The 16,225-nt window shown below is 41.6% G+C and overlaps 1 long non-coding RNA gene and 1 pseudogene across 5 annotated transcripts in view; one reads left to right on the forward strand and one right to left on the reverse strand.

Annotated features, from left to right (window-relative positions):
* Positions 1-16,225, reverse strand: part of LOC144781899 (adenosine receptor A1 pseudogene) — a 316,798-nt pseudogene that overhangs the window by 57,770 nt on the left and 242,803 nt on the right. The window lies entirely within an intron of this gene.
* Positions 5,470-10,429, forward strand: LOC144782992 (uncharacterized). The gene is made up of 4 exons (XR_013601351.1): positions 5,470-5,561; positions 6,188-6,251; positions 6,415-6,452; positions 9,905-10,429. It is a non-coding gene; the product is annotated as an uncharacterized LOC144782992 (long non-coding RNA).

Genomic DNA, 16,225 nt, shown 5'->3' on the forward strand with positions numbered 1-16,225 from the left:
ATTGTCACGAGAATATTTTCTTTTCAGCGTGAATCATTGTGAGAGTGATTTGTGGCCAGAGGGTATCGAATGATCCTTATGCACGCCGGTAGATGAGCATAATCGAGACATTTAGTAATCCTCTATTATTTAATTATTATCGCCCCAACCTGTGGTAGTTCAAAAATAATAATCCCATGAAGGGATAAATGATCGAAAAGTGCCGATCGTTAAAATTGCACAAATACTGGTGTACCAATTAATAGCTGTTACTGGAGCTAGCATGATAGCACTTCCCCAAAGGGAAATTATGTTTAGAGAATGCCGATCTTTCTTGCCAATATCTACACAAGTCCTGACTCTGGCAGTGTAACGCTTCCGCCTTCGTGGAAATAAGGTCACTAACCTCTCCGTCGGTACACCGTGGCGTCCCTCTGAGCACTCTGGGGGGGCGCTGGTGTACGAGTAATCGCCATCTTTATTTTGCTAGTTCCCAGGATCACGTGAAGAGAAACCTCATGTGACCTGGAACTGCCCGGTTTTATTGGGAGTTGTAGTTCTTTTAGGATAAGACCCAAAGTATGCCTTATTGAAGCGCTTTGTGAGGACGCTTCTTATTAAAAATAACAAGGCGGCTTTTTTATGGGAATAGTATGCCTGCTAGGAAGAAACTCCTATATAATTAAACCGCTAGAGCTGATTTTATAAAAAATTTACCAGTTTGCAGAAGTCACACGATAAAAACCGTGACCTAGAACTACCAAACTGCCGGGATGCGATGGGAGCTGTAGTTTTACCAGTGCAACCCAAAATTGGCTTTCTTAGAGCACTAGTGGAAATACTTCGTTTTAACGCTGACAGGGCGGTCTTTAAAGGACATCCTATATTTACGGGAAAAAACGCACTCTTACATGGAATTTAAACCGCATAGGCCGGTTTAATAGGAAAATATGTCAATTGCCGAATTCACACAATCAGGAATATCAAGTAGCTTCCGACTTTCAAAGTTTAAGGGTTAGAGCGCTATGTGTTGAATGTATAGGCTCAGATAAAGTAGGGAACAAAATTAATGATAATACTTTTCAGGAGATAAACAATTAATTTTCACCGCAAGAGTGTTGTTTAATTATACAATGCTATTCTCGTTATTATCCTGATGTTATCAAAAAGCACAACTGATGTTGTGGTAGTGACTTTATCCATGAGTTATACCGATAAATTACGCCAGTCCCCATTTATAAGCCTAGACATGAAATTATGTCGGCGCTGGTGTTATACTATTAGGTATTTTAGATTTTGGCTAGGGATAAAGATAGATTCCATATTCAGGCATTTATAATGATTATATACATGTTCTGTGGGAATAGGAGAATTTTTTTTGCGCAATGGATACGAATAATGTAATAGCGAAAGGAGTATGATCAGACCACCTCGCTGGTAATTATGAGTATCTACATAAGAGACCTATCTCATTATTAGTGCCCCATCAATTTATGTGTGGACAATCTCATAAAGACGTCCACGGTATCTCTTCATTTAGGCCGTTTTTGTCACTATTCAATTTATATACCCATTTTTGTTCTTTCGTGAATAAGTATTTTCCGATGTCCGTGACGTGATCCGGTATGCTGGGTTGTTCAAGAACCGTCCACTGGAAATCCGTCGGACCATGGCCCACCTCCAGAAAGTGCGCGGTCAAGCGTGTTGCTTGCTTCCTGCATCGGATAGTACTCTTATGTTCCGATATTCGTAGCTTTATTTTTCTCGTCGTCATACCGACATAGCGTGATCCGCAGGGGCATGTAATTAGATATATTAGATTTTGGCTATTACAGTTGGTAAATTTGCGCTGTTGCCAAGCTGTGTTGGTACCAATGTCCACACTCAAAGACTTTGACGTCTGTGGACACGCTGCACATGTTCCACACGGGTGATGACCTTCTACTGCGGGTAAATCCCACAGGGTTCCTACTGGTCGTGAGATCCTGTTTTTCGGTCATGTGTGGACTAGCTCGTCCCTTAGGTTACAACCCCTTTTGAAAGCAAATAGGGGTCGAGGTATCTGGTCTCCAGTGTTTAAGATTGACCAGTGCTTCAAAATTATCTTCGGTACAAAAGAGGGTGGTGATGGACGGAGCATCTGAATCAAACAAACACTCACACCCAGTCAAAAGATCTGGGTTGAATCCATCACCGTTCTTTAGCCCACTCTGCCACCCCAGAAACCGGTCCTCTGAAGCTTGTTTCCGGTCCAGGGAAGACATGGCTTGGCAGTTCGGGCTGGACTGTTCCCATGAGGCACAGGGTCAGACTGATTTGCATATAGCCATGTCTTGCCTGGGGTGGCAGAGTGGGCTAAAGAACGGTGATGGATTAAACCCAGATCGTTTGACTGGGTGTGAGTGTTTGATTGATTCAGATGCTCCGTCCATCACCACCCCCTTTTGTACCGCTTTTGGCCGCCATAAGTGTGGCAGGGTATGCTCAGACGTGAGTCCTTTGCTCACTATGCAACTGGATTCAAGCAAGCCGGGCTGAAGACGGCTGGAATGCCAGAAACCGGTCCTCGGAAGCTTGTTTCCGGTCCAGGGAAGACATGGCTTGGCAGTTCGGGCTGGACTGTTCCCATGAGGCACAGGGTCAGACTGATTTGCATATAGCCATGTCTGAACTGGGGTGGCAGAGTGGGCTAAAGAACGGTGATGGATTAAACCCAGATCTTTTGACTGGGTGTGAGTGTTTGATTGATTCAGATGCTCCGTCCATCACCACCCCCTTTTGTACCTCAAAATTATCTTCTGCACTTGATTTGATCTGGTATTAAATGTGTTGACAAACGTTAATCGATTCGACTTTTCTTTTTCCATACATGGTTCTAACAGTGCGTCACGATTGATGTTTGAAGCACGTTTTTTTGACTGACAAATTATGAGAGCTCAAGTTTATAACGAGACTGTCCCGTTGATTGGTCCCGCTCCATCCTGTGGCACTTTCTTCCCGCTCCTCAGGTCCATTGTGGGTGGTTGTGGTGGTGGTCCCCAATGGACCTGTTGAGCCGGGACCTGTCTCCTTCTGCCCCTTGCTCTGCCCCGCAGACCGAAACACTTGAAGTAGTAGGCAGACTCCTGGAACAAAGTGAGTTAGAATCTATTACTCCTGTTCCATTTATCATGAGTTTGGCAGAAATTGCTATGAAAGAAAATTATTTTAAATTCGAGGACACTGTCTACCTTCAAATTGCTGGGACCAGCATGGGTAGCGTCTGCGCTCCAAGTTTGGCGAATCTATATGTACACCATTTCGAACAAGATATCGTTCTAACACCTACGAATCCTTTCTACCAATCGCTTCGCACATGGAAGCGATACATAGATGATATTCTTGTCATTTGGCGCGGTACCACAGAAGATCTTCTGAGATTCCATCAATAGCTCAATGTACAGAACGCCTAGTTGAGATTTACAATTGAACACAGCACAGTCCAACTGCTCTTCTTAGACCTACTCATTATTGTAACACCCAATGGTCTAGGGTCTGAATTGTATAAAAAACCAATGGCCAGAAATTCACTCCTCAGCTATGACAGTTGTCACCCACGTTCTCTGAGGAATAATTTACCATACGGCCAATTTTTACGGGTACAACGGAATTGTTCAAGTAAAGAAGCATTTAAAGTACATGCACAATACCTGGAGGAACAGCTACAAGCAAGAGGATATTCAAGGAAGATTGTACATCAGTCAAAAAAACCTGCTTCAAACAACAATCGTGACGCACTGTTAGAACCATGTATGGAAAAAGAAAAGTCGAATCGATTAACGTTTGTCAACACGTTTAATACCAGATCAAATCAAGTGCAGAAGATAATTTTGAAGCACTGGTCAAACTTAAACACTGGAGGAGACCAGATACCTCGACCCCTATTTGCTTTCAAAAGGTCCCGGTACCTGAGGGACAAGCTAGTCCACACACGACCGAAAAACAGTATCTCACGACCAGTAGGAACCCTGTGGGATTTACCCACAGTGGAAGGTCATCACCCGCGTGGAAAATGTGCAGCGTGTCCACAGACGTCAAAGTCTTTGAGTGTGGACATTGGTACCAACAGAGCTTTGCAACAGCGCAAATTTACCAACTGTATTAGCCAAAATCTAATATATCTAATTACATGCCCCTGCGGATCACGCTATGTCGGTATGACAACAAGAAAAATAAAGCTACGAATATCGGAACATAAGAGTACTATCCGATGCAGGAAGCAAGCAACACGCTTGACTGCGCACTTTCTGGAGGTGGGCCATGGTCCGACAGATTTCCAGTAGACGGTTCTTGAACAACCCAACATACCGGATCACGTCCCAGCCATGGGAAAATACCTATTCACGAAAGAACAAAAATGGGTATATAAATTGAATAGTGACAAAGACGGCCTAAATAAAGAGATACCATGGATGTCTTTATGAGATTGTCAACACATAAATTGATGGGGCACTAATAATGAGATAGGTCTCTTATGTAGATACTCATAATTACCAGCGAGGTGGTCTGATCATACTTTCGCTATTACATTATTTGCATCCATTGCGCAAAAAAAACAGACTCCTATTCCCACAGAACAAGTATATAATCATTATAAATGCCTGAATATGGAATCCATCTTTATCCCTAGCTAAAATCTCAAATACCTAATAGTATAACACCAGAGCCGAAATATTTTCATGTCTAGGCTTATAAATGGGGACTGGCGTAATTTATCGGTATAACTCATGGATAAAGTCACTACCACAACATCAGTTGTGCTTTTCGATAACATTAGGATAATAACGAGAATAGCATTGTATACTTAACCAACACTCTTGCGGTGAAAATTAATTGCTTATCTCCTGAACAGTATTATCAATAATTTTGTTCCCTACTTTATCTGAGCCTATACATTCAACACATAGCGCTCTAACCCTTAAACTTTGAAAGTCGGAAGCTACTTGATATTCCTGATTGTGTGAATTTGGCAATTGACATATTTTCCTATTAAACCGGCCTATGCGGTTTAAATTCCATGTAAGAGGGCGTTTTTTTCGTAAATATAGGATGTCCTTTAAAGACCGCCCTGTCAGCGTTAAAACTAAGTATTTCCACTAGTGCTCTAAGAAAGCCAATTTTGGGTTGCACTGGTAAAACTACAGCTCCCATCGCATCCCGGCAGTTTGGTAGTTCTAGGTCACGGTTTTTATCGTGTGACTTCTGCAAACTGGTACATATTTTATAAAATCAGCTCTAGCGGTTTAATTATATAGGAGTTTCTTCCTAGCAGGCATACTATTCCCTAGCAGGCATACTATTCCCATAAAAAAATCGCCTTGTTATTTTTAATAAGCAGCGTCTTCACAAAGCGCTTCAATAAGGCATACTTTGGGTCTTATCCTAAAAGAACTACAACTCCCATTAAAACCGGGCAGTTCCAGGTCACGTGATGTTTCTCTTCACGTGACCCTGGGAACTAGCAAAATAAAGATGGCGATTACTCGTACACCGGCGCCCCCCCCAGAGTGCTCAGAGGGACGCCACGGTGTACAGACGGAGAGGTTAGTGACCTTATTTCCACGAAGGTGGAAGCGTTACACTGCCAGAGTCAGGACTTGTGTAGATATTGGCAAGAAAGATCGGCATTCGCTAAACATAATTCCCCTTTGGGGAAGTGCCATCATGCTAGCTCCAGTAACAGCTATTAATTGGTACACCAGTATTTGTGCAATTTAACGAACAGCACTTGTCGATCATTTATCCCTTCATGGGATTATTATTTTTGAGCTACCACAGGTTGGGGCGATAATAATTAAATATTAGAGGATTACTAAATGTCTCAATTATGCTCATCTACCGGGGTGCATAAGAATCATTCGATACCCTCTGGCCACAAATCACTCTCACAATGATTCACGCTGATAAGAAAATATTCGCGTGACAATATGAAGTGCTATGACACGACCCTATGTTTTAGCGATCGCTATCAAAAAATCAATGTTTCTGCCCACAAAACATTCTTGGCAATGATTGACACTGACAATGGAATGCATGCGTGATAATATGAACTCTAATAACGCGATGCTATGTTTTAGTGATCGCTTTTAAATAGTCAGTGTTTCTGATTAATACGCCAGTAAGTCTGTGTATGTGAATGTGTGTTTGTCCTGTTTTGTCTTCTAACTAGAGCGGTTCTCCACTCGCCTGAGCAGCAGCCAGGTGGGGTGATGTATTTTTCTCCTACCAATTAGGTAAGCGAATTTATTATCTTGAGTAATGGCACATTGTATTATACTCATGTGGCATATAGTATGAAATGTATTATGTGGTTTGACAACGTAGTAATGTTTGTATTTTTCCCCTTTCTCTTGTGCTTCTTTGTTTTTTCCTGTTAGGGCGCAACATTTTCCTTAGAATATTGGAGGATATTGAGCATGACCTGACACATACAGGTGATATAAATTTTAATATTATTGCAGTAGCTTCAATATAACTGGTCCTGAAGAAAGCAGTGGCTAATATTTTTGCCACAGATGCTGAAACATGTTGACCCTTTCTGCAAACAGATATTTGTTGAAATCTGTTGGTGTGCTATACTGTTTTTAACATTGGGAGATCTGAGAGAAACCATTAAAGTTTGATATTTTCTACTCATTTCTACCGAACTTTATAATCTCACATTGTTCACATTTTTTGCACTGCAATTGAGTTACCCCTGTTCACTAACACTATTCTCGGTATCACCTTTCAAAAACACACATACATTTTGTGTTAACTGTCCGTCGCTTTCACATCTAGTGACGGACAGCACTCTCCTGGGTTACGGAGAGCCCAAATGATGACCAGGGCGGTACCGAGCAGGAACTGATGGGTATGTTTCCTAATCAAGGAATGTAGTGTTTTTTGTCACACACTTGCACTACCACTTTTTCTTTGTCCTCTCTAGTTGTGCCACACAATTGAACCACCCCCTCTTTTGACCCTCAGACACCCTTTGTTGTTATGACGTATTTATGGGGCATGTGTCTGGATGCAGGTCGTTAATCCTGCCCTTGGACCCTCATCAAAAATTTTGTTTATTATATACAAAACAACACCAAAAATGAACAAGAAGTACCACTTCAGATATACGGATAAAATTCAGAAATGATGACCGTATAGCAGCACTACGTCCATGTTACAATCGCAATAAAAAACCACATTAAAAGTACTTCTAGTGCATATTCAACAATATATAAAAGACTTCATCAATTGTCAATCAATTGCACAGAAGGAATCGATGTACAGAGCAAGCCCTAAGTGCAGCCATCTTTTCTCAGAATAAACCAAGCGACTAAATATGAGAGGCAACAGCGCAAACAATATCAATAACATCTATCCTTTACAGCGGTGGCATCATGCTAGGATTTATTCCAAAATTCCTGAACAGAAGACAAAGTTAAACAAAATCTCCTGGTTACTAAAGATTAAGGCACTGCTATTAGATCTGGGCCTTATTCACCTGTGGGTGGACCCGGAACGGAATTCCTTCCCGTCAAAAAAAGACTTGAAAGCCATTTACAGGGACAAGGTTTTTGTAAAGTCCCTGTGATCTGTTACTAGTGGTTCCCTGACATCCCTCTTTTTAGATTTTAAGTGTGAGTACAAGTTTGAGGCTTATTGGGACTTTGGGGCAGATGTATCAATGTTTTTTTTTGTCGCAAACAATGCGAATCGCAAAATAGCAGTGTTTGCGACAAAAAAAACGGGAAATGGGATGTATGAAAAAAATCGCTTCGCAAATTAAGAAATCGCAATTATTGCGATTTCGTATTTTGCGAGAAGTGGTTTTCTGAGAATTTCTTTGTGATTCCTTATTTAGCATGTTTCTAGTTTTGCGAAAATCGCAAACAAGAAATCGCAGCATAAGAAATCGCAACAGGATGTATCAAAAAATCGCAATTTGCGAATTCCTGAAAATCGCAAATTAAGAAATCGCAATTAACACCAACTACATGCAGGTGGTAACCTCAAAAAAATATAAAAAGGCACCCAGAATGTACTGAATTGAATTCCAAAATGGCTGGCTATATCTGATAGCCAGGAGGCTGTGCATTCAAGCTCTTGCACAGAGGAGACAGAGACAGGAGAGAATCTTCAGATTACGCATCACGCTGTTCCAGCAGACTGAAGAGGACATATATGAGAAATACTAACTTCATCCACACACCATTTTGGACCTCAATAATGAATTGAAACCTTTTTTGGAGCATCCAACAGGCAGGACACAATCAATTCCAACCCATGTGCAGGTATTGTGCTCACTGCACCTTTTGGCTTCAGGGTCTTTTCAAAGCGTCATTGCAGAGGTTGGTGGGGTGTCACAAAGTGCCCTATCACGCTTTTTTCATGTGTTCCTGGATGCAATGCTGAACAGGCTTCAACATCACATCTACTTCTCAAACACCCAACAAGCCATACAGGAAACCAAGTTGGAATTCTATCAAATTGCACGCTTCCCACATGTAATTGGATGCATTGATGGAACTCTTATTGCCATCACTCCACCAGCAGCCACAGAATATGTATTTCGTAATAGGAAAAGCTCCCACTCTCTCAACATCCAGATTGTGTGCAATGCCAAATATATCATCAATGACATAGTGTCAAAGTACCCAGGCAACACACATGACTCCTTTATCTTCAGACATAGCGGAATTCATAGACGTCTGAGTGCTGGACAGTTCGGAGAGGGATACCTGCTAGGTAAATCACACTCATGCAAACATCCATCCATCTATCCATCCATCCATCATTTGACAATGGAACATACAGTTACTATTTTTTTTCATCCATGTAGGTGATAGTGCCTATTAAGTGCGTGACTTCATCCTAACGCCATACTTGAACCCTGCAAATGCAAGTGAAAGACGGTACAACAGGGCACACCGGTCAACACGTGGGGTCATTGAACGCACATATGGCATATTAAAAATCTGTTTCAGATGCATACACAAAAGTGGAGGCGCTTTGCAATACAGTGCTGAAACCTGTTGTAAAATTGTAACTAGCTGTGCAATGCTGCATAACATGGCCATGCGCAAAGGCACAGACATTGAAGTGAGTGAGTCTGACACATCTGATGATGATGACATACCTCCACCTAGAAGGGCTGCAGCAGGAGTAGGAGCTGCGGCTGGCCGTCAAAGACGGTCTGAGATTACACGGAATTACTTTTAGGTAAGACAAGCAAAACTACAGATTTACTTATTTTTGCAAGTGTTGTTTTTATTCACAACACACAAACCATAGTGCAGTTTGCAAAATGTAAATTTTGGATGAAAGTAAATGAAAATTAACACAAATGTAACATGAAGCCATGTTCCACAATGCAGTAATGCTCAATGTATTGCACTTTAAACTGTCACTTCTTGCGCTGGCGGCTTGAAGCAGGATGTTCCTGTGGTTGTATGATTTCTTGATCATGTGCTGTGCCAGCACGCCTTCCACTTCTGCGCTGGGTCAAGTGAGTAGTTGGTGTGGGGTTCCTACTGCTCCTACTGGAGGTGTCCTCACTGTCAGCTGAAGCAATGAGAGCGTTTGCGCCAGAGTTGGAGGTTTGCAAAATTTCAACAGCAGAGGTCACTCTGTCCAAGCTGTTTGCCATGTTATGGGTGCATTCGCTCATTTCACGCTGCATGTTAATGCTGCGCCTGGTGAAGTTGCTTGTGACAGTACATAGCCGGTTGATTGCTTTTGTATAGCCTTGCATCCTCATATGTGCATGCTGTGCAGCCTTATTGCGAGCTTTCTCCGTACGTTCAAGGGTCAGACACAGTTTATCAATTGATGCAGCCATGCTTTCTTGATTTCTGTTCAATCTTAAAAGCTGTCTATTTATTGATCTGAGGGCCTTATGTTGCAGGCGCTGCACGTGAAGCATATCCTGCTCAAGACCAGCAAAAACTGTGCCTGCTTCCATTTGCCCACTGCTGCTCCTACATGTCTCCAACCTGTATGACCGTGTCCTCCTTTGACTTTGGGGTTGGTCTTGTGAGTCACGAGGGCACACTGTGTCAGGCTCACTGTGTACTGTACCTCCATCTCCATTGTCATCTTCTTCCAATGGTGGCAGAGGAGCTACATGCCTGCGCTTTCTGCGCACAATTTGAGTAAGGGCAGTGGCATCAGTGCCTCCTCCTTCTGTATCAGATGTGACATGGGGAGGTGATTCATCCCCCTCACTTTGTTCCCTGGATTCCCTTGAGTGTTCTGTGAATGTAGAGTGAGACATATGAGTTTGTATTTGTATGTGCATTTTTTGACAAATAAAGTTTTTTTGTTTGAAAAAATAACTATCACTATACTATATTTCTACCTTCATAATTAATTACAAACTTCTCATGTATTTCTATGATGGAAATGTGAAAAAATTATGATTGCACTACAAATCCCATGATACATTGTTTGCTACATGTTTCACAGTCTCACTGGACTACTACATTCCTCATACTGAGAACATGCACAGAACACACACACATGCATTACACACATTTCATACACTTCTTTGCATGCATCTTACCTTGTGCAGTTGGTGTAGGGTCATAAATGTTAGCCACTCCACTCACACTCTCTGGAAGCAGGGTTGTTTCAATTAGTTCCTCATGGGGTGTTGGTTGGTCTGCTGTTGATGTACCACCACAAGTTTTATTTGCCTCCTTGATCCTTTCAGCAACCCTCTCTTTGGATCTTTGACGCATGTCATACCATCTTTTTTTTATTTCCTCAATGGTTCGATTGGTAACCCCTACAGCATTGACTTTTTCCTGGATCTCCAACCAAGTTTTTCTCTTCCTTGATTCAGGAACTTTTAATGCCTTTTTTCCAAAAAGCACCTCATGGCTACACACCATTTCTTCAATGAGGATTTCTTGTTCCTTTTCTGTAAATGTATGCTTCCTTTTCCTCTTGTCTCCAGACATTTCCTCCTGTGTGTTCTGTGACTCCATTGCACTCCAAACAGGTCTGCTCTGCCTCCAAACAGTGTTCCAACTGCCACTGGGTGTGGCTCAGGCAAGCAGGTGCAGGCAATCACTCCAACTTCCTGGGTGTGATGTCATCAGCCTGTTCCAGCATTGCAGATTCACGTTTTTAGCGATTTCTTAATTTGCGAATTTCCCAAATTAAGAAATCGCAAAATATTCTCAGAATTATTGGAGATTTTTAAGAAATCGCTAATAAATCGCAAAAATGTACATACATACCATTTTGCGATTCCATAATTGCGATTCGCTAAAAATCGCAATTAAGGACTCGCAAAACAGAAAGTTGATACATCTGCCCCATTATCACATATCCTGGTGATAGGAAACTTTTCCACCAATTTAGAGTGGGAACACTCCCTATAAAATCCTTTACCAACAAGTGGGGTGAAGACTGGGATACAAAGTGTGATACTTGTTTAACAGAGGATGAGACTGTAATGCATGTCCTGTTCGTGTGCCCTGCTTATAGGGGACCTCGCCAGAAATGGCTCAAGCCGGTTTGTAGATTGCGTGGTACAAGATCTTACCGAATAGCTCTGCGCATTCTTAAAACCGAAACCACTGAAGTTATAGTTATTGCCATGGCTAAGTTCTTGAGCTGGGCCTGGGTCCTTAGAAGAAAGAACCGGCAAGGCAGCACGCAACCTGTTTGGTCTTTTTGTGGGTTCTCTTGAGTCCCCATCCAAAAAAAACAGTTAACTAATTATGTCTATTTTAATTTCCTCTGTAACTCTTCCCTAATATCCCTTGATTACATACTCTCCTTCTTATATTAACCCTGTTTATAAATTGTTTTGGCATTTTAAATGACTTGTTCTTTTAAAAAATATTTTTGTATGCTATTTTATGTCCTTTATATTAGATTGTACTGTTTTTATGTGACAACGTCAATTCTGTCTTTGACCATCTGTTTCTGTGGAAAAAGCAAAAACTGTGATATTGTGTCCTTGCCCCCTAAAGTGCATATGAAGTCAAGAGACAATTGGGCGACCCATTTAGAATGATGTGCTCTATTCTATTCTATTCTCCAGAACTTGTAAAGCACATGGCTACCCGAAATTGGACGTCCCAGCGCTGTCGGACTGAGAAGAAGTAAGGGAATTAAAAATAATAGGACAGAATTAAGGGAAAATACATGTCTTAGGAAGCTCACACAAAGTGTCCTCAATTCTGAGGATGGTAGGCAGAGAGTTCCAAAGCCTGGGTGTGAGTCAGGCAAAATACCTTTCCCACTTCTAGCTCTCTTCACTCTGGGGACAAGAATCAGTGCACAATTGTTTGATGGCAGGTCCCTGTTGGCATGGTAGAGCATGGCCATTTGCTGCAGGACAAATGGGCCAGTGTTATGCATTGGCCTTTAAATTGTACTCTGCAGCTTATGGGCAGCCAGTGAAGCACCTGGGAAGGGCGAAGAATGTTGTTAGTTTCCAGATGATCGGTGATGTACCTGTTGATCAATATCTCTAGCATTTTGCTAACACCAGGAAGAAAGGATTTAGGTCCACAAATTTCTATTGTCTCAGGGTCCGGGTTGGGTAATTTTGATAGTGGTCAGATGATGGTATGTTTCCATTTTACCCGAACACTGCAGGCTTCAGGGAAAGAATAAATACATCCGCCAGAGCAAGTAAGCATTGTGCGGCCCCCATTCAGTAGGATGTCGATTGGAGCTGAGTCAAGCGGAGAGCCTGATTTAATTGAGGTGACCACAGGCGTGACATCCTATATGGTCAATTGCGGGAAATTCGTGAGTGGTGTTTCAATGTCAATGTCTTTTGGCCTGTTATCTATAAATTATTCCCATAGTCTGGTGAGCCTGATAGGGTATCATACATATCTTTCACTTTCCAGAGAAAGTGATTAGCTAGAGAGTTACATTGTTCTATTGATGCAATAGGTCCCATTTCAAGTGTGTCATGATTACGAAAGGAGTTCACTACATTATAGATCTCTTTTGAAGAGCTAACAGATTGCCTAATCCTCTCTGCAACATCATTTGTACGGGCTCCTCTGATGGCTTAATGATATTTTTTCAACAATTTTGTAGATTTGTTTACTCATGGATTCATATTTAACTCTCCATTTCCCTTTATGTTTTGTACATTCTTTTTTTTTAGTTGCCACAACTCTGGTGAGAACCAGGAGATTCTTTCCCCGAGGTAGCATTTTTTAATTACTTTTTAGAGGGATTAGCTTATGCAGGTTCTTTGTAATCTCGGTTTTTACTCCTGTATATGACAACAATACCTCTGCTTATTTGGTTAAACTGGGGGCAGATTTACAAAAGGCTTGCACCGACCTGACCGGACTCAGTTTTGACCATTGCTGGGAGGTCTTATAGTATGTGGCTCAGGATGCAGGTTTTTCGACTTCAGGAATAGAGAATGGAAGGATGTAATGGTCGGTCCATACTGTTGGCAAAGGCTGACCTACTGTTAGTAAAAATTGGGTCCAGCATGTGATCTTTGTTGTGTGTTGAAAGAATTATTAGCTGGAAAAAGTGGATCACTGACAGGGCATGTAGAAAGTTGATAACATGTACACACTTTGAGTTTTCTACATGGATGTTTCGGTCCCCTAATACCATGAAGTTAGCGGTCTGCAAGCTTTAGGCAGCTAATATGTCAGGCACCAGCTTCCTAAACTCTGCAGCTGGACCTGGGGGCGGTATAAAAGTAGCCAGACAATGTGAAATTGTGGGAACGTTTGATAGAAAAGGCCAAACGTTCACTACCTGGGATTGATACTGTGGTGTACTTACAATCTAGATCTTTTTCACAATAATTGCAATTCCTCCACCTTTCTTGTCTACCCACTCATGCCTTGTCATTGCGTAGCCTGACGGTAGAGCTTCTACAATATCAGCACCGCTTTCTTCAATGACCATGTTTCTATATTAAACAGTGCAACCGGCTGAGCTTCCTCTAAGGAGGTAAACACTTCCAGTCTATGCATGGGGAGGGATCAAAAGTTAACTAGATATATATGCCATTTAAACATTGGCTGTCACTTCTCCTTCATAGTCTCTTTGTTTGGTGAAAGGTCAGACACTTGTAATTCTTTATGCTCAGTTGAATCTGGGGAGTAGTTACCTGCATGACAGTTACCCAGTAGTTTAGCTGTGTTCAGAGAGTGCTGGCATGCCCCTTGCGGCCATGTGTTAAGGCTTTTCAGCTCTGTTGATGAACATCTTATGGTGGTTAATTTGTCTTGTTCTAAATGCGCAGGCTTCTTGGCCCCAGTAGGACGCAAACGGGCCCAGACGGGCTTGCCTTTGGTGCGCCTTCAGCTCTAGTTGGAAAAGTTACTAATCTGAACTTTACATTTAAAGTATGTTTCAGTTCTGGTTGTAGTAAATCTAGATATGGGATTTGGCTTTGGAAATAATGCTCAAAATAGTTGGCAGTTAAAGGGTTCACAATGCTGTTAGCAACAGTGAATTTCATATATTATGGATGTAACCAATCAAATTTTTTTATTTTTTTATTTTTATTGAAAATACATGAGTCAGTAGGTTCAAATCCATGTCATACAAACAATATGCGTTGCGAGCTTTCAAATTAACACAAAAGAAAAAGCAATGTTAACAGGCATAAACATTGGCCTATATAAAAAGAAAGAAATACCAATGTTAAAAATCATGATATGAGACTGCAGCCATAATGAACAGTGATCGAGGGACCAGACTAGCCCCGCATTTTACGTTTCCAAATCCAAATATTGCGAGACTGTGCCCCAGATTTGCCAACCTAGCTTCTTTTTACGATGACCTTTGAGGGCGTATAAGCTATGCTCCATATTGTATACAGAAAAGAACCGTGCCCTCCAGCCCTCAAATGTGGGTGGTTCTCGTTGAAGCCAATGAGAAGCTATGCTTAATCTAAATACAGCTGTGGCTAGAAATATTAGAAAAGCCTGTTGCTTTGATATTCCTACCGCACCAGATCCCATCTCCACCCTTAAGAGAATCTGTACAGCAGATAGTTGCGTAGGGGCACCAAGAATCTCTGTTAAATATTTCTCCAGCTGCGTCAATAATCTAACTAAAGATGGGCATGCAAAAAAAATATGTACATCATCTGCAGAAGGATATCCATAGCGGAAACATTTCCCTATTTGGTCCCCAGTCCATTTTGAAACCTTATCTGGGGTATAGTAGAGATTAAAGACTGATTTAAAATGTTGGGCAGACAATTTAGCGGACAAAAATAATTGAATGGCCAAATCAATAGAAACCTCTAAACGTATATCCTGTCGCCCCAATTTAATCCCCCATTTACGATTTTGTTCGTCCAAATAATTAGCCTTAGTACTTAGCATAAGACCATATAGAGTGCCTATCCTTGCTGATTTACTATTTGCTTCTACCAAGGGATTGGATTGGATAGTACCACACATATTCAACAAATAATGCCTAATTTGTAGGTACTTAAAAAAATTCTCCCTAGGCAGCTGATAGTGTTCCCTGAGTTGATCAAATGATTTAAGTCCCAGTTCCGAGTACAAATCTCCCACCAGCCTTATTCCTTTTAATCTCCAATTGTGGACCACACGATCCCAAAAAGCAGATGGAAAGAATGTTGTGGCTACCAATGGTGTATACCAAGAGATTTTCTCGAACCCATACATATTCCTGATTACTTTCCACACTTTATAAGCTGCGCCCAAGACCTTAACTCTAGTACACTTGTAATAGCTCCAATCTAAGTGTAAAAACAAGCAATTTTTAGCTTTCACTCCCAATAACATCTGGTATATAGAGGGGCACTCCGCAATATCGAGAGGGCCAGCCCCTGTAAGCAATATATTCATACCTTGGATCATACAAGCATAATAATACAGAGTAAAATCTGGTACAGACCAGCCCCCTGACAGTCTCGGTAATACCATATATCGCATAGCCTGATGGGCCTTACCCCTAGACCACATGAATCGCATACAAATAGATTGCAGCTGTGCCAAGCTCGCCTTTGGGATTTCTAAGGGCACGCATCTAAAAAAATACAGCATTTTAGGCAGTATCATCATTTTTAATAAATTACATCTCCCTACAAGAGAGAGATGCAGGCATTCAGCCCGGTCTAGCTGTCTCCTTACCCCCATCAAGAGAGCATCCCAGTTTGATTTAACCAGGGCAGTTGAGGAGACCCTGAGCTTAACACCCAAATAAGTAACCTCTTGACGAGCCCTTGGGTCAGAAT

Source organism: Lissotriton helveticus, chromosome 9 (genome assembly GCF_964261635.1).
Source record: "Lissotriton helveticus chromosome 9, aLisHel1.1, whole genome shotgun sequence".
Taxonomy (NCBI): domain Eukaryota; kingdom Metazoa; phylum Chordata; class Amphibia; order Caudata; family Salamandridae; genus Lissotriton; species Lissotriton helveticus.